This window comes from Hyperolius riggenbachi, chromosome 6 (genome assembly GCF_040937935.1).
Source record: "Hyperolius riggenbachi isolate aHypRig1 chromosome 6, aHypRig1.pri, whole genome shotgun sequence".
Classification (NCBI taxonomy): domain Eukaryota; kingdom Metazoa; phylum Chordata; class Amphibia; order Anura; family Hyperoliidae; genus Hyperolius; species Hyperolius riggenbachi.
This window is the reverse complement of record NC_090651.1, coordinates 69,324,843-69,348,515: the sequence shown is the minus strand read 5'-3', so window position 1 is coordinate 69,348,515 and position 23,673 is coordinate 69,324,843. Positions and strand designations below refer to the sequence as shown.

At 42.5% G+C, this 23,673-nt stretch overlaps 1 protein-coding gene across 2 annotated transcripts in view; it reads right to left on the bottom strand.

The window, feature by feature from the left end:
• The window catches only part of PTPRF (protein tyrosine phosphatase receptor type F), a 1,415,717-nt gene that overhangs the window by 801,935 nt on the left and 590,109 nt on the right, over positions 1–23,673 (bottom strand). For both annotated transcript variants that reach the window (XM_068239458.1, XM_068239459.1), the window contains one exon: positions 5,409–5,519. The gene's annotated coding sequence lies outside the window, so the exon portion shown is untranslated. The remainder of the gene's footprint in view (positions 1–5,408; positions 5,520–23,673) is intronic.

The following is a 23,673-nucleotide window of genomic DNA, read 5'->3' as shown; positions in this document are numbered from 1 at the left end:
GTAAGTGACAGCTGCAGAAAACCTACTTGATAAAACCACGGCGGAACACGTTTAAGCACATAATCATCTTCCAGTCTTTGTTATTGCTGATCTTTACACAATGGAGTCAGGTCAAACACCTGAGCAGAGAGGATTCTGGGAGAAATGTGACAATTCCCAGCTTTTGCTTGTAGACTGGTTACAGAGCACATTAATGCAAATTGTGCTTCCCCGAGCAACAGATACTTCTTTACACTTGAGCTGTTTTGTGAAGCATTTTGTCTTCCATCAGAGCGGCGTTTGGTAAAGGAATGAAAAGTGATTACCATTATCTTCAGGTATTTTCACTGCATGTACTTTGGATGGAAAAATAAAAGAGTTTATAATGGTCCAATGTATATGTGCCAGCTGTCCTTCAATGTACATTTGCAAACTGAGCATGGTGCTCATTGTAATCAGACAAAAGCTAATTGACAGAGGAGCAGGTGACCATCCAGACATGGGTCCCCAGCAGACCCACGATTCTTTAAAAGCAGCCAGTTAGGCTGGCCGTACTATTTCATTATACAACGGTAGTGGTGGTAGCATGGACGTCACTGAGAATCCGGAATTCCCTGATGTCAGGACATCCACTGGGCACACACCGTATGTGGTTGCCGTATGTGGTTGCCTCAGCCAAGATTAATCTAGTGTGTGTACGTAGCTTAAAGAGACTCTGTAACAAAATTTTCAGCCTTATTTCTTCTATCCTATAAGTTCCTATACCTGTTCTAATGTAGTCTGGATTACAGCAGCCTTTTCTAGTTGCACAGTCTCTGTAATATATCTAATCTTCTTTTCTTTGCAAACCCAGGGAGGAATGGGCTGCCTCTGTTGTAATAGGGAGACATTATGCACGGCCCCTCCAGGCTCCCTGTGCTTCGTTTATTCCTCACAGACAGCGTCCCTCCTCTCAGTTTCAGCTTGTCTCTGATGCAGTTTGTGAGGCTACGGGGGGGGGGGGTATATATATATATATATATATATATATATATATATACACACACACACACACACAAACATCACTTCCTGGTTAGCCATGTTTTTTGTTTGTAAACACTGCCTAAAACTGGCGATTAAAAGCCAGGATCACGGCGGGGAGCGGCGGAAACGGCAAAGAGGGATCGAGGAGATCACAGTGACTCGATTGGTATGTTTTTTATTGTACATGTCGGACAGTACAGATTTTCTTTAAGTCTAAACTTACACCTTTCTGACCACCACTCACCTCTGACAGCCATAACTATATCCTTGCACCTTCCTTACCTTAATCCTTCCCCAACAAATGCCAAACTCTAACCTTCAACCTCAAAGAAATACCTCCTGCTCTACCCCAAGCCCTCACCTAAACTGATATAATCCTTACTGACAGCATAAAGGTGGCCATACACTTATAGATTTGCAGCAGATTCGAACACCAGATAGATTTCTGTCAGATGCCTGTGAAGTTGAATCTGACAGGAATCTATCTGATGTGCGCCACACACTAGGAAAAGATTTCCAATAGATTTCAGAATTAAATCTATTGGAAAGCTATCTAAATGCATTATTGGACCATTAGATCCAATGCAACCCTATGGACCATCAATCTTCTGCCAGCAGCAGATCGACCTAGATTTTCTATCCTGTCAGATAGATCAAATCAATCGAAATCGTTTGAAATCAGCTGCAAATCGATCGATAGAATCAATTTCTGATCCGATCGATTGATCGATGGCTGAAATATGGGCCCTTTTACACTAAACCTAATCTATACCTCTGAAATAACGTGTAACCTTAAAACTGAGATACACAAATTACAGTAATTTGCATGTCTATAGATCGTCGTCAATGTGAGTTATTCTCTATTGTTTACTTGTAGAGTATTTAAACTACAATGTTCTAGTTGCAGTGCATATTACATAATTAGTTGGTCTCCATATATTCTTGTAATACCTATATATATATATGATTGTACTAAGACATATGTGTATCCCTTGTATTTTGTTCTGCTGTATACTGGAGATTACTTGAACAACATAAGCATTTACCGTATAAGAAAAAAAACCCTGAAATGCACAAAAACACCCACATATGTGAAGAAAAAAATTGCACATGTTAATGCTAACACATGTTGGAAGTGTGTGAATGAGCACTAAGCTGTCCACCCCCAAGACCCAAGTGACAGACTGAGATGGCTGCAGACACTTGTAAATGTTCAAACTGAAATGCAAAATTGTCTGCATAAGGCAGCTTACGCCATACAGTATATAGTGTAGGGTGCGCAAATAGTGCAACCCGTATTACCTAGGTATGCAAATAGCATAACCTGTGTTACCCTAGCAATATTCCATACCTAGGTAAAGTGGGTTATGCTAATTGTGCAATGCATGCTACGTAACCAGCGTAAGTCAAAGTAAAATTGCTGTCTGTTGCCTGAGCACAGCAATTTTACCACTATTTAGTGAATATGCCCAATTATAGCAATGTATAGGTGGCGTACGGCCAGGTAGAGTAGGACTCACCAGATACGACCCGGTTCACATTAGCGTTTCCTGTCCGGATTCGCCGGGCCGGATCCGGACCGTATACTGTACAAACGGAACGTACGTTCCGCATAGCAATGCAAAGGCTATGCGGACGTTTACACGTGTCCGTTCCGTACAGAACGGAGCCGGATCCGGACTCCGGACACTTTTCCAACATGCGCTATTTTTTGGGTCCTTATCTCCGGCCAACGCACCCGGACCGGAGCCGAACCTGAGCCTGACAGCATCATCCGGAACACAGAAACCAATGGGAAACGGAAGGCACAAAACACACTGCCTACAAACACCTGACGTTCTACCCCACTTCCTATGCGTATCCAAGCGGCCATTTCGGATGGGGACACATGGGCCAAGCATGTCTGGAGTGGAGCAGCAGTGACAGACGTGCTGGAGCTGTTTGGCAGAATGTCGGAGGTGGAGGTGAGGCCTACAGCGGAGGAACCTGATTCTACAGGTGCACCAGGTGCACCTTCTGCTGACCCCAACATTTTTTTATTTAAATTTCACTATTTTTTGCCCACGGATCCGGATGGCAGCCTGATGCATGCCTGATGCAAACGGTTCCGATCCGGATCAGGTCCTGATCCGATCAGGATCCGATCAGGATCCGGTCCGTTTGCATGGCAAAACGCAAGTGTGAACGGGGCCTTAGGTATACATTGTCAACATTTGCGAGCTTATGCAGTAACTGTATAACGAAAATCCCTGTTTTTGAACACAAGTGTTTATACAGTCCCTGTTTTTATACACAGTTTATGCAGAGTGTTGCTATTTAGCTAGTAGCAAATACATCATTGAGCAGAGGCGATTACACAGTCCGTGTCTTTTAATCCCTCATTTATAAAGAGGCAGGCAGCCGTTCGCTACAATGTGGTGAAGTGCAGAAAGTTAATTTAATTTAATATTTAGGAGGTGATTGATGCCCCTGAGATATTCATTGCAACAATTTTCTGACATTTATGAATTGCGAGTTGCAACGCTATATGAGCACTGTAATGACTGCTGATATGTACGTTATCTGATGGTCTAATAGACTCCCGTGGGGCTAATTTTCCCAGCAGTAATGCAATGGTTTCTGGATTGGAAAACTGACCATTCAACCATAATTTTAAACTACATCTCTATATTTTGTGCAGTAGATTTAATCTCATCGGGTAGTCCAGCACTTATGTACACATACTTTATATGCAGAGCAATGCAGCATAATACTTTCATCAATTATCATACATAAATATAATACCAATGGCATAACTACAGAGCTATGGGCCCTTGTCCAATTTTTGTTCTTTATTGGTGCTGTAGTGGTAATGATGCCCTTTATTTATGTTATAGAGTTATAAGTTGTTATAAAGTGGAATGCTGGCTTCCAATCAGTGCATTGTAAACAATATCTGATGTGGTATCTGATGGGTGTTCTACAGCCGGATGCTGTTCGGTTACTGGATTGGATGCCTGGGAAGAAAATGGCATGAGTCGATCATCGGTTACAGTTAGGCATTTTTTCAGGAGGGTTACGGTTATTGATTAGAGTCCTGGAGATTAAATTGACCCCTTATGGTCATGAAGTCAGGAATAGGGGTTTAGAAATACTATATGGTGGGGGGAGGAGAGGTCAAGGAAGGGAATTACAACAGGGGGTAAGGTCAGGCATCAGGGAAAGGTGTTTGTGCTATGTTAAGTTTATGTTAGGGAGAAGGGTAGGGTTTGGTGTCAGGGAGGGGCTGACAAACCTACAGCCACTCCAAGCAGCGCAATACTTGCCTTAGGACACTATTTACTGACCTAAGGAAGCAAGTTGACTCCCAGGAAACGTTTTGTCAAGTTTTGTTTATTATAAATAAACTACCTTTTTACCGTAAACTATGCATTACCTTGAGGTCATTTATTTTTACCTTTTTAAACAGTTTCCATGTGTTTTATACTTTTTCGGGGGCCTCCTGTCCTTCCATGTTATGTTACCATGCCCTACAGGGGTGGTTATCAGTTTGGGCCGCTATGGGTGACCCTAATTACGCTTTCTCTGGAGAGAGACCTACCCGTTTTAAGTCGTGTACATCCGCAAGTGTGATCAGATACATCACACATAAAGCTTATATACCGTGGTTGCCGTTCCGCAGCCTGGGTTTGTGAGTACCACTTTTATTGGTCTTATTTATACAATTTGCATAACATACTACACCATAAGTGGCTCCTTGTCTCTCCTGTGCTTTTTCCATATTTCTGAAAGTTTCCAGGTTTTCCATACCTCCACAATCTGGTAGGAGTTAAGGATGAGGCATCGAGAAAGGGCTTACATTTTGGGAAGAGTTTAGGATTAGGCATCAGGAAAAAGTAAAAATCTGGGAGGAGTTTAGGGTTAACCATCAGGAAATGATTTACAATAAATGAGGAGATTAGGGTAAGGGACCAGGAAAGGATTTACATTCTAGGAGGAGTTTAGGGTTAGGCATCAGAAAAAGGTTTAAATTGTGGAAGGCAGCAAGAGTTAGTACGTTGTGATATAGCCAGGGGTTAAACAATCCGAAGATCTTATGGTCTGAAAGTCGGCGGATTCAATACCAGGATATGTGAGCTAATTTGCCAAGCTTGTATCCAGCACTGAGATCATATTGCACCTGAATGCAGCATACTGCCTCTGCACTTAAAGCTGCTGTGGAACTACAAGTCTCAGTATGCAAGAGAGGTTATGCAGGTTTATGAATTTTCACAACAGATGTCAAGCCTCAAGATCTCAGTGCTTCTTAGAAAACAGTCATAATCAGACATTCATAGACAAAATCTTGAGAAATACTCTGAAGTCTAAATGCTTAAAAAAAGGACAGGGCACAGACATGATGTCACACATTTGTGATGTTCTCTTACCTCACCACACAGGTGCACAGATGCCATGAGACCCAACCGGGCCAGAAGAGCTGCCAACTAAAATATCCCACTCTTACGTTGTCTTGGAATGAGAAGAAAGTCTGGGGAAACCTATAAAACAAAAATATAGTCGTCATCACTCACTGCCATTCATGAAAGAAAAGGAGAAAAATGGGGCATGGAAAGTTTTAGGTCTGTGCAAGATGAAACACTGCTACTAAAACAACCCATAAAGTCAAACCTGAGCCAAAACCTTTTTATTGTTACGTTCTGGATTGACACTTATGTTGGCACATTGCATTCTGAGACAGGAAATACTGCTTTCAGGCAGTGACGTTTATCTTCCTGAGAGTGGTTTGCTCGCGGCTGTGCTCCTGCCAGTAAGGGTCACGCATGCCCAATTGAACAAAGCCACTCAAACAAGGCTTTTTTTCCTCCCTGTAGGAGCGCTTTGTTCTATTGGTTATTTGCAGACCTTACTTAGTGCCTAGTATGGATATGCTTATACACCAACGGGAAAATTATCACCAGAAAAAATAGCCAGCCCTTTCTGCTCAGAATCCTATTTTTCTTGTGATCATGTGGGGTGGGTAGGATCTAGGAAGCCTCTGGACCACTCGGAGGGTTCCCACTACTGAGGTAAGAATATTTTAAAGGGAATTTGCAGTTAAAATAAACTTATAAAATGAATTGTGTGTAGTAAAGCTAAGAAATAGAACATTAGCAGATATGAGTGTAATATTGTTTCCAGTAGAGGAAGATTTAAGAAACTTTAGTTGTTATCTATGCAAAAGAGCTTCTCTGAGCTCTCCAACTAAGCTTGGTCAGCTACGGTGCTGTTTTCTGATGTGCTTATCTCAACCTGTTTTTCACTGTTTCTTGTTTGTTTAAGGTTTTACTGCAGGAAACTTCAAAGGGTCATAAGCTCTGCTCTGTTTCATAGTTTCAAATACAGAGTGTAATTTGTAAACTGCAAATATTAGACAATGATGCAATATAATAAAAAATAAAGCTTTATAACTGAAAATAAAAATGAGACTCTTTTCTTTGCTACTAATGTTCTAATAATTTTCCGTACTACACATACAATTCATTATGCCATACGTCTATTTTCGCTTCAGTGTCACTTTAACCCCTTTCACAAGTTATTTATCAAGCTTTTTACAAGTTTGCGTGAATGCAACCAAATGGCTGTGCTTGTAGCCCCATGTGTGTCAGCAGTTGATATGCAGCTCGAATATTCAACAGCAAAAAAAAAAAAAAAAAAGAAAGAAAAAACAATCACAATGGCCTCAATTCACTAAGCTTATCTCCTGTCTTTAATAACTCTCCTGAGCTGTTTCTACAGTTATCACTATGCTGATAACTGTAGAAACAGCTCAGAAGAGTTATTAAATACAGGAGATAAGCTTAGTCAATTAAGGCCAATGTGTTTGGGTGTGGCAGCACGGGAGCAGCTGACAGGTGGTGGATTCAACATGTGAAAGAGGCAATAATATTGACAAATAACTGCTTATTGATAATGATAATAAATAAGGGCAAGCTTACAGGACTAGATACTGTGTACAACCCTGTGCAGAATGTCAGCACTATATACACTCGGCATAGGTGAAAATGCCGCACCATGAAGAAAGCCGTAGCCAAATGATATCACAGTACTGTTAGAAGAGAAAATTACGTGCAGGTGATTAAGGTCTTGTTCATATTGGGTCACTTGACACCCAGTTTCGGGCGATAAAGGCCAGCCGACAGCTCATCCTGTAAATGCCATCAGTGTTGATTTGCAACAGCTAAACTTTCGGAAAAGTGAAGAAGCGATGCGTTGAAGACGTCAGCAAGCTGTACACCAGTGATAACCAACGGCAGGGGAACATGACCGTATCCTGAAGCTGCTTGACCTGAATTTATCTATTCATGCACTTGCCATGCTTCTTGGGCATGACACGAGTACCATCCAGTGTGAGACATGATGGCTGCAGGAATACCAGAGAACACACCAAAGAGGTAGCGGATTGAACAGGCGCACAACAGAGCACACAGCCCAGGCAGATTCGCTGAATGGCTGCCGACACCTGTTTGCAACAACAAGTAAAATCCAAGTCAGCCCGCCACCATCAACGGATGCACAGGCTGCAAGTAGTACACCTGCACATGGCTGAAGCCACTGGGGTGCCATTAAGTCCTCCACACAGGACTTTACGCCTGGCGTGGTGTCACCGTCATTGCAACTAGACCAATGAATAGCATGAAAGTTGCCTTAGGGCCCGTTTCCACTAGCGCAAATTTGCATGCATTTTCTACATGCAGATTTGCATAACCAATACAAGTCAATGGGCCTGCTTCCACTAGCAAAAAAATCTGCACAGCAGAGCCATCAGAATTTGCACACCGCAGGCATAGTGTGCGATTCGTTTGTACTGTAATTAATAGAAAAATCGCATGCGTTTTCGCGATGCGAATTTTCCATGAGAATTCACGTACGTTTTCACGTAAAATGAATGTAAACGTACACAGGCACTGACATGGTTAAATTCGCATACTTTCAAAAATACGCAAAAATGTGTGCATTTTACGTTAAAATTTGCATACACGCACATACAAATTTGCATCCGCATGCAAATTCGTTTACGCGTTTTCTGCAATGGAATCGCACCGCACTAGTGGAAACGTAGCCTTACAGTGAGAAAAGCAAAACAAAACCAAGCTAAAAACAAGCAAGTAGGATTGGGACAGTAGTACCTACAGATTTTTAATTCACATAGCTTTAGTACAACCGCCATTTGCACGCAGTGCACCACAATATTGCCAGTAGTAACACCAGCAGAGTACCGTGCGTTGGGCGATTAGCACGTCCTGTGGCACATGGGTAATGTGAGCATTGCTGTTGTATTGAGTGTTACCATAGCAATGCTCAGGTTACCGATTTACCCCGGACCTCGTTAATTGTGTAACTCACGATACTCTGGCTCTGCCGTTTAAGTACCAGTAATATTGTGCGTGATGTGTATTCATGGCAGTTTTAACATAGCTGCTGAAGCAAGGCTCGTTTTACATGTCATATGCCACTTCAGGTACACTTTCAAGTGGACATGAACTCAGAACTTGTTTTCTGCCCTAAAAGATAAGCAACAGCATAATAACATTTAAAGAAAAACATTTCTTTGTTGCAGCTTACAGAACTGCAACAAATCTGCAGTGGGTCTACTTCCTGCTTCCATGGAAGCAGACAAAGGCTTAACATCTTGTGTTTACATATTAACTGTATCTGCCGGGGACTGCCAAATTTCTGTCTGACACAGCTGAGAGCTCAAATTAGACTTGTGATTACTTGAAGATGAGGGGGATAGGCTCTTCTCTCTAAAAACCCACAGAATGCATTTCTCTCTGTTTTCCTTGTGTCCTGTGCAAGAGTTCATGTCCACTTTAAAAACTCCTGTGTGAAATTAGCATTCAAAATGGTTCAGAATATAGTTGTGTACATTGCCACAATGTACACAACTATATTCTGAGCCATTTTGTCTCCCACTATTAAAGTATATAAGGACCCACGCCCAGGCAAAATATCAGTTAACATGAGAAACATACTTACACACCAATAAAACCACAGATAATGCTCACTAAATATACATGCCAATCATTTCCCAGCACTTAACTACAAACTAAAAAAAAAATATATATATAAACACTATTTTTTGTTGTTGTAATCAACACCAAAGATCCACCTCAGTCATCCAGTAGAAATTCTGAGAACACCCTGAGAGATTAAACGTTTTCTGTCTAAGCTTATTGCTATCCGTGTCCCCACTGGGGAGTTATTCCTTCATTTCTAGTGATGTCACCAGAAACAGGAAGTGACAGAACGTGCTGTGCGGTGAGCAGACTTATTAGCAGCATTAAGGTGGCCATTAATTATACAATTTGCCTAACGGTCGAGTAGGAACAATTCTTCGTATGAACGATTGTAAATTATCGTTTGGGACCACTAATGGACAAAAACCTCCTAACCAATCTGATCAGATTAATGAAATCGATCTGAATTTGAGTTCAATCCCATCAATCTGATTGGATTGGTAGGAGATTTTTGTCCATTAGTGGTAATGATCATTTACGATAGTTCATAAGAAGAATCGTTCGTAATCGATCGTTAGCCAAATTGTATCATTAGTGGCCACCTTTATGTGGACAATGTTGGCCATTGGTGGTTTTGATGAAATAATAAGAGCCAACATTTTACCAGAGGAGATTGTGATGTGATTGTAACAGTGTATGTCTGTGCACGTGTGGGAACAATAATGTAAAACCATTTGCATGTGATAAGTAAATAGATGGAGGAATGTGTGTTCACAATTTGCCTCAATTATATTCAGCGTTGTTTTGTGAGTGAAGCTTCTCACTGCCACCATCAGCACAAGACTTCTGCAGTTTGTGACAAACACCAGCTAAGCTGTATGCAATACACAGTGACAATGAGCAGCAACATGGCTAAAGTGTTGAACACTTTGGTCTTGGATGTCTGGGCTCCATAGTTTGCCAGGCACACTATGGACATGATTCACTAAAATCCTTCCAGGATGGAGATATTCTGAGAAGGAAAGCAGTCCTGCAAGCAAACCTAGTCTGAACTTAGTAAAGTTCTTGCTGTCTGTTGGTGCATGAGGGCTGGAACCCACTAGATCGATTTTTTGAGCGTTAGGGGGCGTGATAAATCGCTAGCGATGTCCCTAAACGCTTTGTCAATGTAAATGGATGGTGCAAATTCCACAGAAGTGATTGCGATTAGCGAAATCGCAACCGCAGGACATGCAGCATTTTGTTAGCGTTTGTGCTTCAATGTAAAGTATATCATCGCTGGCGTAATTGCTCATCAAAACCTGCACAGAGCGGTTTTGCTAGCGTTTTAAAGTTACTGTGCACTGTAACAAAATTAAAATTAATTGAAAAGACCAATCAGACTTTAAAACGCTAATCGCTACACAACAGCTGGCAAATTGAATACACTTTTTAAAATCGCTCCCTAAAACGCTCATGAAATCGCTTACAAACTGCTCAAAACACTAGCGATTGCAATTAGCGATAGCGTTTTGTAGTGGGTTCCAGGCCTGAGACTGCAATCACACAGACACAAATGGACTAACCTTACAGTAATGCTAGCCATGGTCTGACAAAGCAAGTAATCATTGGGTCACATGCCAGGAAGGGGTGTGTGTGTGTGTGTGTGTGTGTGTGTGTGTGTGTGTGTGTGTGTGTGTGTGTGTGTGTGTGTGTGTGTGTGTGTGTGTGTGTGTGTAGGGGGGGGGCAATATGGTTAGGCAAAAAGAAACGAGTGAAGTAAGGGGATACATTGGTGGGAGTTAAGTTGTCATCATGGGGGTGCGCATTTTGGAGTTTAGCATGAGGAAGGAGTTGACATTGAAGGGTTAGGTGGTTAGATGTGAGAAAAGGCATTCCTGGAAACAAGTGAACAATTCTGCCCAATTACACCTTTTGCCTTTGCAAGGTCAGGTTACCCGTTAGTGTTCCAAGGTCTCAGGTGTGAATACGGACCAAGGGCTCCATTCACAAAAGCATGATAAGTGCTATCACAGCAGTTATTACGCGATCTACCGCACGCGGTGGTTTGCACGCGTAAAAGATTACTTTGCATGATAAATGAACGTTTGCACGCGATCACGCGCGTCATGGCGCACAAACATTTGTTTATCACGCGGAGTAACGTTTTACGCTCGGAAACCACTGCACGTGGCAGATCGCGTGATAACTGCTGTGATACCAGTCATCACGCTTTTGTGAATCGAGCCCCAAGTGTGTTAAATTTGGTGTTATCACTCTCACACTCTCTCATACTGGCCACTGGAAGCTCAATATGGTACCTCATGGCAGAGAACTCTCTTAGGATCTTAAAGAGAACCTGTACTGAGTAAAAATATTTAAAATAAACACATGAAGTAACTTCAAATGAACATTGCATAGTTACCTTGCCATCAGTTCCTCTCAGAAGCTCACCATTTTCTTCTGGCAATAATCCCTTCCAGTTCTGACAATATTTTGTCAGATCTGAAATATATCAGTTGCTGTCAGTAAAATATCAGTTGCTGTCAGTTATAGCTGAGAGGAAAACTGATGTACCAGCTAATGTCCATGTTTCCCTATGGCTCAAGTGGGCGATGTTACAGTTTAACTGTGTGCTGACCAGAAAACTGTCATGGGTAATGGCCATTTTCAAAATGGAGGATGGAAAATTCCCTTGATCACAGTGAACAAATAGGACGCAGGAGAGGAGAAAGACACCGAGGAGTAGACTACATGGGAGGTACGGTAAGTATGACTTGTGTATGCTTATTTTGACTTTTAATTTTCAGTACAGGTTTTCTTTAAAGAGAAACACCAACCAAGAATTGAACTGTATCCCAATCAGTAGCTGATACCCCCTTTTACATGAGAAATCTATTCCTTTTCACAGATGGATCATCAGGGGGCGCTGTATGGCTGATATTGTGGTGAAACCCCTCCCACAAAGAAATTCTGAGTACGTACTCTTGGCAGTTTCCTGTCTGTGAACCTTACTGCATTGTGGGAAATAGCTGTTTACAGCTGTTTCCAACTGCCAAAAAAACATGCAGCAGCTACATCACTTGCCAGCAGTAAAAATTTCACTATGTTATAAATGTCAGAATGTAAATCAGGGAGAGGAAAGATTTTACAATGGGCAAACACTGACTAAATCATTTATACGTAATTATTGTAAAAATGACGCACTTTTTTTATTACATTATTTTCACTGGAGTTCCTCTTTAACCTATTTTGGCTCCTGGACGTAGTTTCTACGTCCAGGAACCATGCGCGCTACCGCGCGCTCCGCGGCCGATCGCGCGCGTGCACGCGCACTCCCGGCCGCGGATTCGGTAGCCAGGGAATCAATGTATCGGGCTATGGTGCCCGAACATTGATTCCTCTCCCCCGCTGAAAAAGCGACAGCTTCTCTCGGAAGCTGCGCCTTTTCTGGCCGTTCCCTTCCCGATGCGTCACTGTAAGCGTATGTTACGCTTAGAGTGACGTCATGTAAACAAACTCATGGCCGCCATCTTGTGACCAAAAAGTAATACCACACCTGTAAAAAAAAAAAATTTAAAATTAACACACATTTACATTATAAATATATTGTTTACCTCCCACCCTCCCAAAACTACCCAAATAAAATGTTTACTATAAAAAAAAAAAACATTACAATAAAAAAAAAAAACATGTAAATATTTACCTAAGGGTCTAAACTTTTTAAATATCAATGTAAAGATGAAATATTTCTATATTTTTTTTATTTTAAACTTGTAAATAGTGATAGATGCAAAACGGAAAAAATGCACCTTTATTTCCAAATAAAATATTGTCGCCATACATTGTGATAGGGACATAATTTTAACGGTGTAAAAACCAGGACATATGGGCAAATACAATGCGTGAGTTTTAATTATGGAGGCATGTATTATTTTAAAAATATAATGGCTGAAAACTGAGAAATAATGATTTTTTTCCGTTTTTTCTTATTCTTTCTGTTAAAAAGCATTTACAGTAAAGTGGCTCTTAGCAAAATGTACCCCCCAAAGAAAGCCTAATTGGTGGCGGAAAAAACAAGATATAGATCAGTGCATTGTGATAAGTAGTGATAAAGTTATAGGCTAATGAATGGGAGGTGAACATTTCTCACGTGAAAACGACGGAACCTGAATGGGTTAAAGGAGTTATTTGGTGTGTTTAAAAAAGCTAAAACTGAAACTTTGTCACAAAGAAAAATGAAAAACATCCGGCACTGCAGTAAATGGGAATTGCATTTATTCCGGACTGTGTTCAAAAAGTGAAGGCTCAGGTTGAGCCTTAGAAGAAGCACCGCCGTGCGAAACGGCCGTCAGGCTGCCCGTATCACACCCTGCGCCCACTGCCATCTGCACACTCATGGTAGGACTGCATTGTTCTCTATTTTGAACTGTTTGCTGTTTGCATTCCACTTTTTGAACACAGTCTGGAATAAATGCAATTTCCATTTACTGCAGTGCCGGATGTTTTTCATTTTTCTTTGTGACAAAGATATGCTGCAGTGCCATGTCATCCTGAGCACGCAATTGGGACATAGGTGTCGTTTTGAGTCAATCCTGTCATATTCATAGGGCAATTTCTCCAGGTAGTGCCGACCACTATACTGTCTTTCTATGTTGGCTAAAACTGAAACTTACCTGGGGCTTCTATCGGCCCCCTGCAGCTGTCATGTCCCACACCGTCCTTCTCCGATGCTCTGTTCCCCGCCGCCGGGGTCCTGCTAATTATTCGTCTAAGTAGACGAACAGAACTGTGGCTGCGCAGCCGTGGCCGCACACATTCTTGCTCCCATGTGCGTCATCGGTAGCTTACTGTGCAGGCGCAGTACAAGAAAACTTCATACTGCGCCAGCGCAGTAAGCTCCCGATGACGTGCGTGGGAGCGAGCGCGTGGTCCTGGCCGCGCAGCTGCAGTTCTTTTTGTCTAGTTAGACGAACAATGAACAGGTTACCAGCAGCGGGGAACGGAGCATTGGAGGAGGATGGCGAGAGACATTACAGCTGCAGGAAGAAGTCCCAGGTAAGTGTCAGTTTTAGCTTTTTTAAGCATACCACAGAACCCCTTTAAAAAAGAATTCTTGCTCTACATGAAGATTGTCTAGGCTGTTGCCAATGCCCTAAAAATGAACTGCAGCACAGTGGCCAAGACCAAGGTAACTAACATCCACCAGCTCTGTCATGGAGGTGTGGAAGAGGATTTCAATGTCAACCTGTGAAGCTCTTGTGAACTCCATGACCAAGAGGCAAAGCTGGAAAATAATTCTGAGCATGCAAAATATTAACACTTCAGGCACAATTTTGACATTCTTCACTTGGGGGTACTCACTTTTGTTGCCAGTGGTTTAGACATTAATGGCTGTGTATTGTGTTATTTTGAAGGGATAGCAAATTTACAGTTATACAAGCTGTACGCTATTTTACATGGTGTCAGAGTGTCATATCTTCAGAGATGTCCCATGAAAATAAAATATTTACAGGAATGTGAGAGGTGTACTCATATTTGTGAGATACTATATCTTCTATATCATCACATATGTGGCTTAAGCTTTGTACCAGGCAAGGCAGCTGAGAGAAATGGGAGGATTGTGGGTAAGTGTGTGAATGCTGCAGTGTCCATGTCTCTCCCCCATGCGAGGAGGCTGTGACTGGAAACAGCAAATTATTGGGATAAAAGTAGGCCTCTTCCCGAGCCTCCTACAGGCGGAGTTCCCCAGTGATGCACTAACATTAGTTTATGGAGGAGAGGCGTGAATGGAAGTGACAGGAACACGGATAATGACTGCTCTGCAAACAGCTCGGAGGCAGATGCTGTGCGCATCTTCCTGATACTAAACCAACACAGAGTCAGAACACACAGCGGACCAGAGATAACAATACAGAATGGGTTATATTCTCTTCATACAGCACTAACAACGAACATCAGAGAATCAGACCAGCCATGCAGACTCCAGTGTAACAGTGTGCCAATAGGGACACTGAATAGTAGTTTCAGTCATTACATACATTACAATTTACTACCATAATAATAATTATCCAAAAGTTGATTCAGTAGTGACTGAGATTTCTGTCTCCATTAGAAAAATTGTTGGTGACCATCTCAGGTGATAATCTAGAGTGTGTACAGATGTTATCTGATGTTTGTTGTCTCCACTTCAGTGATTGGCTAAGCTGGAAAATCTCCGTTCAACATTACTGTGCCTGGACTGTGGTGCCTCCCACCCATCCTTCCCCTCTCTATAGAGCAGAATAGGCTACTTGGCACATAGCTGAAGAGCATGTCTGTGACTCCTGAACCATTACTGGAAACCATCAGGAACAATTGTTTCAGGCTACGGTTATGTACATGTGAATGTAAGGTTATACGCTTTTTAGTTTTGCCTGGAACAGAGAAGGCTAGATCAGAACCACCGCTCTTACAGCCAGTCCGTCAGTTGCCCCCCCCCCCCCCCCCCCATATTGTGGCACATTTACCCTCAATTTGGCTGGGTTCACACAATGTGTACAGTTATGTTCCAGGACTGTCCTCTCAGATTCATCAGTAACTTTCCTGTAAGTTTCTTGTAAGTTAAAACTCACAGAACAGGACTGGAATGGAACTGTACATACAGTATTTATGTGTTAGATTGTGCACTCCTTTGAGGGGCAGTTAAGTGGCAAGACAATATACTCTGTGCAGCGCTGCGGAAGATGTTGGCGCTATATAAATACTACATAATATTTTATGTGTTAACCCAGCCTTAAGTACCCATGGACAGATGGATCAGGGAACGACAAACGATCGTTTCCTGCTCTATCTCTCAGCATCATGAAAAGAAAACGGGATGCAAGTCCACTGACTTATGCGAAAATCTGAACAATTGTTCATGATGTGGTCTGTCATGAAGGTCGTTCAAAACGAGCCATAGCCGCAGGTAGTTGTCTGTCTAGAAAGGAATGGCAGCGCATCTAAACCAAGCTGCACCTGACAGTGACCTTAGCTGCATAGAGCTGGAGGACCTCTTAAAGACACAACTGCACCCATTACAGCTGAGACAGGTGCTACACACCTACAAAAGATGCAAAGGATTTTTATACTAGACCCTTCCGCCACGATTAGGTCATCCTATCGAATGGGACCCTAACCACTATTTAAAATGACCCAAAACTTCTTTAAACATTGTTTAATGAATTTTCATAATACGATCTTATGCAATATCACATGAAACAATCATTTGTTCGGCAGAATCTTTTAAAATATCGTGTGGTGGGCATGGACCTGTACTGTCCCATAGATATATGACAGAATGCTATAGGAATGTCCTCAAAAGAAGGTGAAGTTTTAAGAGATTTCAGAAGAACAAGTGTATCTATTAGACTTTCTATCCACAAGACACAACCCGTATTTTTAAGTCAACACCATAACCCTTTGAATTTTACCTCAATTTCTGTTCGGGTATCAATTCTCAGGAACAGGAAATAAGGACAGGTAGTGCGGGTAAACCTCCACAACAGGGGCACACACAGCAAAACAAGCTTGACATAGCGCCTATCATTCCTCTTGGATGCTAACCAAGGGTGGAGTGTTAGTTTCTAGCAAGTTAGATGTTCACAAATTATTAATCTACAACAAGATTGGACTCTGACGGTTCCTCAAAATGAAAGGACAACCAGGTGCTAACATAAATTTTGTCCGAGAAGGTGGAGTGAGAAGCAAGAGAAGGAATGATGGTTGAGTAGCTTTGTCCTGAATTCAAGTAGGAGAACACTGGCGGAGGCAGCAGTTCAATGGACTTTTGGTCAGATTGGTGCTGAAATCTTCATTGCGATTGGTTATCAGTTGGGCCTTGATTCATTGTTTGCTGGTCTGGGCCATTATCAATGTGTGCATGACTAGCTTTATGATGTCATTGCTAACATCTTGTGCTCACTTATTTGGTAAGTGGATGCTGGAATCATTCATACTTGTGGGGGAGAGAGAGTCAAGGGACCTCTCGCTGTAGAAGTATACAAAAGCTATTAGCCTGGTAAATCAATCAAGTAAATTGATACTCTCCAGTGCAGTGTCGATTCCAGAAGACTGTAGAGACTTAAGCTGTGTACACACAACTGTCGCCGCAACCACGTGGCACGCGCGTGTTGCGGGGACAGGTCCCCCATGTGTATAACACGCGCGCCACGAACCGTCGCTAGTAAGAGCTGTCGCCAGGCGATTGGCATGGCCAATCGCCGGCAACAGCTGTCGCCGCAACTGTCACTAGTCCGCCATGTGTATGCGAACTAGCGACAGCAACCCACTTACCATGGACGGAGCTTCCGGCAGGGGGAGGCGCATCTCTGTCCCTCTGTGCGCCGTGTGTACGGCTGCTGCACAGAGGGACCTGGTGACGAGCTGTCGCTGCTTTTTTTTTTTCTGGGTCTCTTGCTACATTTGTGCCTCGTGTGTATGAGGCTTAATACACATGTGTAACTGTTGCCTGATTCAGATGCCAATGGTAAGACTGGGGAATAATCATCTATCATCTATCTGAAGCTTAAAGGCTAGTACACAAGTTCAATCTGTGGCAATCAATTCTACATCATTAAAGCGGATCCGAGATGAAACACTATATCAAGTAACTTGTCTATATATTTTATCTAAAGTTTAGATAGTTTACACAGCAAATCTAGCTGCAAACAGCTTCAAAAGTGTATCATTATTTATTCCTGTGATACAATGAGGGCAGCCACGTTCTGTTTGTCACACTGTCACAGACTGAGGGCTGGTGATGCTATTAGCATGCCTGTGTGTACATTTAGTCCCCTCGTCTCCCCCCTCCTCCCCTCTGCCTCTGAAATCAATAACTAGAGACCTTCCTCCTCCTCCTGCCCAGACTGAGCTCCCATAAGCCCTTGCTACAGTGCCAAGGCACAAAAGGAGCTGTGGGCGAAGGCTTGTTTAGTTTATAGGGAATTAGAGTATTAAAACAAAACATTTCTACAGTTCCTCTTTGAGGCCACGTTCACATTAGCAAACGCGGACGGCCGTGCGTTTGGAACGCAATGCATATGAACGCACGCCATCCGCGTTTGTATGCATTGCGTGGCTGATCCCATTCACTGAAGTGAATAGGTCAGCCGCGCATTTCTGCAAAAAATGCGTGCAGCATGCGTTCCTGGGACCGCACTGGTCCGGAACGCATGCAGTGTGAACATCAGACAGTGCAGTCAATGCACTGTCTGGTGTCGTGCGTGTCTGCCTCCTGCACGCGTTCCCGAAACGCGGATGGGTACGCGCGCAATGTGAACGGGGCCTAAGGCGATACTGTGGGCATAGCTCCCAACTGTCCCTCTTTTGCAGGGACAATCCCTTTTTGGGAACCGACGCTCTCTGTCCATCTTCTTTCTTCATTTGTCCCTCTTTCAGGGCTGACATACAGATCTATGCATATATATATATATATATATATATATATATATATATATATATATATTTCTACAGAAAAATGTGTTTAATTGATCCTAAACTTTATTCATATCCTTTAAATTGATGTATTTCTTAGTTTGAAAAGTTAATATGAAGAAAATCGAACCAGACTAGAAAGGATTAGTGTGTTTTGAATTATAAAACAGCATAGTCTTCTTATGAAATCTTTATGGTATGTGTGACAAGACGTGTAACTGGGGCGTGATTAGGAGTGTGGCTGGGCCATGGCCTAAGTGTCCATCTTTCTTATCTCAAAAATGTGGGAGGTATGCTGAGGGGCAAGAGCACAATACAGACACACTATTCAGCTATACTGTTCAGAGAGGGTAGGAGAGAAAAGTAGGTGGTGCACAAGCGAGCGACTTCCGGTTGGGGCAAGTCCTAAGACATTGCACTGGTATGTTTCTTGTTCGCTGCTTTTATGCTCGATCGTAAACAATGTTGCAGGATACCTACACACTCTAGATTTTACTCCTTGCAGAATGATCGTTTTTCGTCTAGAAATTATTTCTAGAGTGTGTTTCCTTTAATCCTACCATCAACAGGTTTGTGTAGGACACAGGGTCGGTTCTCTCATGAAGCAAAGAGAAACATTTGCATCAGGCACAGAGATTACAGGGGCAGCATGTTTGTACTGTGATTACACTAACAGCATGCAGTCAGAGTAGGAGAAGAAGCAAGAGGAGGGCAAGCTGAAGAGGTCATCATTGGGGAAATACAGCTTATTGTGCAGTGTGAGGAGGCTGACAGTGAGTAAGGAGGGGGAGGCAAGAAAGCAGCAGTGTTTCATTTGACTTGCACAGCAGAAAGGAGGAGGAGGCGGGTGGTACTGCTGTCCTGACTGACGAGGAATGGGAGTGGCTAAGGGTGAGAAGTTTGCTTGTCACAGACTCACAGCCAGCCAGTGTGCTATTGTGTTGAGCTGCAGCATGCCATGTGAGAACATTAAATGAAGTAGAGTAAATTGTCGGGGGCTGTGCAATCATCCCAAATGGGGGGGATCCTCACAAGTTATAAAATCAAGAATAAAATCTAGAATGGGACCTGGCAGGACATATTTGCTTCCTTTATCAAGAACATGGGATAGAAGTAATATCTGGATGTATTGAGTCCTTATGAAGACCACGATCTTTAAGAAACACCTAGATTGTTCCTGGGTGAAAACATCCAGCAGCCCTATGAAGCTCAGCATGCTGGATGTGTAGGAGAGGAAACACTATTATGTGTAATTACTGGACGTGCGAAGCCCATTCTGGTGAAATAACAGTGCAAGGAAGACAGAATGTCAAGACAAGGTCATCCATCAGAGCCTCGGAATTAACCAATCACTGCCTCATACCAGAGGAGGGGGGTAAGAAGAGCCGGTTACACACATAAACATGGTCTTCTGTTAACTGTCAAAGCCGAGACCTTTCCTCAGCAGCCAATTACCGGCAGGGCTGATGGTAAACGCTGGGCCTGCTTTTATTTGGCCTATACAGAGCATTTTCCTCACTGCTGTATACCAGTGATTACTCCAAACAGTGAGAAGGATCCAGCAGCTGATTCTTTATTTATGAAGCAGAGTTCGGAAAAAGCTCTCAGAGAGCAGAAACGGCTCTGCAGCGAGCGGGCGATGATACCCGGCTATTTTTCTGAGGGAGAAAAAAAAATACAATTCCGGTAAATGAACGTACGCTCGTGCAGACGCCAATTATAAATTCATAGAATCAAAGGAAATCTTGCCGTATTCAATTATGAATGAAGCATTCTTGTGCGTCTAACTCGGGGAAACTTTGCAGAGTTATTACTTATCTTCAAAGTTGCAAGACTCTGGGAAATGGAAGAAGAAAATAATTTAATGGTGACAGCTCGGCGGGTGAGGCAACAATCCCTTCTGCGCTAATTTAGGATGGCTTTCAACTGCATTCACACTTTATTTTTTTAAAGAGAGAAGCTGCAGCCCATCTATCCTTAGGACTCCACAGGTAAAGATTCCCCGAAGAACAGCCTTGTCCTGACATTAGGCCTCAAAGACAATATTTGGATGGTGACCCATTTTTACATGGATCATCCTCTCTTTTGCTGGGATGCAACAAACTATGATGCTGTTGATAATAAACAATTATAAAATAAACAGGGAAGAGAGCGTAGGAGGGAAGAGAGTGTAGGAAATCTAGCCAGCCCTGTGGGAATGGTACCACCCATACGTAGGTGGGCTGATTCCTCTGCTGTGCTGGGCTGATGCAGAATACACCCTAATGAGCAGGACAGCCTGGGATGTGGAATCACGGCTTTGTTTACCGTTTCGTCATCTAACGGTCGGTACAGTTAGAACTGAAAACGTATTAAGTGTCCTTGTAGAGAAACAGGTTTCTTGTAAATGACTGCATAATATCTCTCCGAGAAACTATGCTTAACCACTTCCCAACTGAGGGGTTTTACCCCCTGACCACCAGAGCAATTTTCACCTTTCAGCGCTCCTTCCATTCATTCGTCTATAATTTTATCATTACTTATCCCAATGAAATGAACTATATCTTGTTTTTTTCGCCACCAATTAGGCTTTCTTTAGGTGGGACATTATGCCAAGAATAATTTTATTCTAAATGTGTTTTAATGGGAAAATAGGAAAAAATGTGGGAAAAAATTTATTATTTTTCAGTTTTCGGCCTTTATAGTTTTTAAATAATGCATGCTACTGTAATTAAAACCGATTAAATGTATATGCCTATTTATCCCGGTTATAAAACCGTTTAAATTATGTCCCTATCACAATGTTTGCCGCCAATATTTTAGTTGGAAATAAAGGTGCATTTTTTTCAGTTTTGCGTCCATCCCTAATTACAAGCCCATAGTTTATAAAGTAACAGTGTTATACCCTCTTGACATAAATATTTAAAAAGTTCAGTCCCTAAGGTAACTATTTATGTTTTTTTTTATTGTAAATTTTTTATTTTTTTTTAATTACAAAAAAATAATAATTGGGGAGTGTGGGAGGTAAGGAGTTAATTTTTTGTGTAAAACAAGTTTATTTGTGTGTAGAAAATGGTTAGGGTGTAGTTTTACTATTTGGCCACAAGATGGCAACATTACCAATTTGTTTCATGCGACCTGCAAGCGTCCTACCGGACGCTTGCAGGAAGTAGAAAGAGGCTGGGACTTTGTTATTTTTTCACAATGATCGCGCTGCTCAGCCGAGCGGCAGCAGGTCATTGCGGGGCTTAGATCAACGAACGGGAATGGATTTTCCCGTTCGTTGATCTCTGGGCGAGCGGGCGGCGGCGTGTTTACTAGCAGCGGGCGGCGTGTTTACGAGTGGGAACGCGGACAGCAGCGGGAGTCGCAAAGTACGGATTTCTCCGTCCCTGGGGGTGAAAGGATGGAAAAAGGGGCGATGAAATCCGTACGCGCGGGGGTAAAGTGGTTAAAGAGACCCTGAATCTCAAGTCTTTACTAGACTTTAGTACCTGAGGCCTAGAATTCAAGTATACTTACATTCTAACAAGCATGTTAACAATATGTCTGCTTCCATGAAAGCAGTAAGTAGCTAAACTGCAGATTTATTGTAGGATTTGTATCAGCTGTAACAAAAAAACGTTTTTTTTAAAGGTCATTATGCTGTTGCGTATCCTTTAGAGCAAAGAGGAAGTTCTAAGTTCAGGTCCACTTTATCCCTCTGTATTCTTCTGTTCGCGACTCTGCAGCCCGGGTCACGCAAAGTTTGCCCAGCCCTGCTTTGGTGCCATCCTTCTGAAAAAAAAAACAACCACTTGGACACAGGGGAATTTGTCAGCCAGCTGCCTTATTCTTAGCCACTGCACAGAGCTACTTACTTCCCCCCCCCCCCTTCTCTCCATAGAAGGGTGCATGCAGCAGCTGAGTCTTTTCATGAGCTGCCATAGAACTGCTGTTAGATTGTTGACCAAAATGATCAGAACAATTATTCTGACCAGGTAAGGTATAAATGGGGCTGTTGTCCTCTCTGAGTAAGAGTCTGGTACATAGTGGACACCACCAGCTGTAACTCTGTCCACAGCACCTTGCCTGTATATTGTGGGTGATTATGAAATGGGCAGACCAGGAGACATGGTGACATCTGTGTAGAGAACACAAAAAGGTCAATATAATCACTTGTCATGCCTCGTGTTGTCCCATCTAAACTGTATTTGTCCAGTCTATTAACCTTGCTCTGATTTTGTTCCCGTATATCAAATGTTAATAAAGTCCAAGTTGCTTAGTCATCTGGATCATAGCAGTGGTCATTCAGTGTCCTAAAACATGACATTGGTCTCCCAACATCCTGTAACTCAGTATTGGTATGACCAGAGGCACTGTTTCAGATGTGACCACTCCTATGAGCAAACTGTAACTGAGCAGCAGAGATTTAATACCATCCTTGCCCCTTAGGGCCGTTATCACCTGCAAAGGAATATTGGAAGAAGAATGACTGATGTCTATAATTTCCCCCCTATTGCATCCCACTATTCTCTTGGGGGGGAATGGAATGGAAGGAACGGTGAATAGCAATTTTTACACTGCTCCCTCCCATATTTAAAAAGGTAAGAAGCATGAAGCCACATTCCCTCTCAGAAGACACTGCAAGAAGCTGGCAGCTGCAATGATGCAGGGCTAAGATGTTAAAGTGTGCCAGAGACGAGTAAACTTCAAAGTTTTATACATACCTGGAGCTTCCTCCAGCCCCATCCGCACGGATCGCTCCCACGCGGCCGTCCACAATCTTCGGTAACGGGTCCCTTAACTTCAGGCAGTCACGGCCAGTCGCTAATACTAAATAGAAATGAATTGGTATAACGTGTATATCAATTTATAAAGATGATATATTTTATTGGTTACAGAGGATTGATAGAAAACACACAAACATTGATTAAAAACAAGAGTAAGTTGCGGGCCCAAGATTCGCATACCTGAGTGATAATAGTGTATACATTCACACTTCCCATTCACTCCACATACACTGCAGACGCTAACTTGGCTTTGGGATGGGTGGTACCACCTTATAAAAATGCTGTATCAATATCAAAATGCTTTGGCCATTAATGAATTGATAAATGTTCTGTCCACTTCACAAGCAGAAAAATCTGTATTGCACATGTAGGTTAATATTGGCAGACTTCGGCCATCATGCTGTTAGTCCTAGTATGAAAAATGCAAGCAGTTGCGGAAGCAAAAAAGCACAAGCAGTAAAAAGGATTAGATCTCACCACCATCCCTTGTCGGTCTGTGTGTCGGCTAC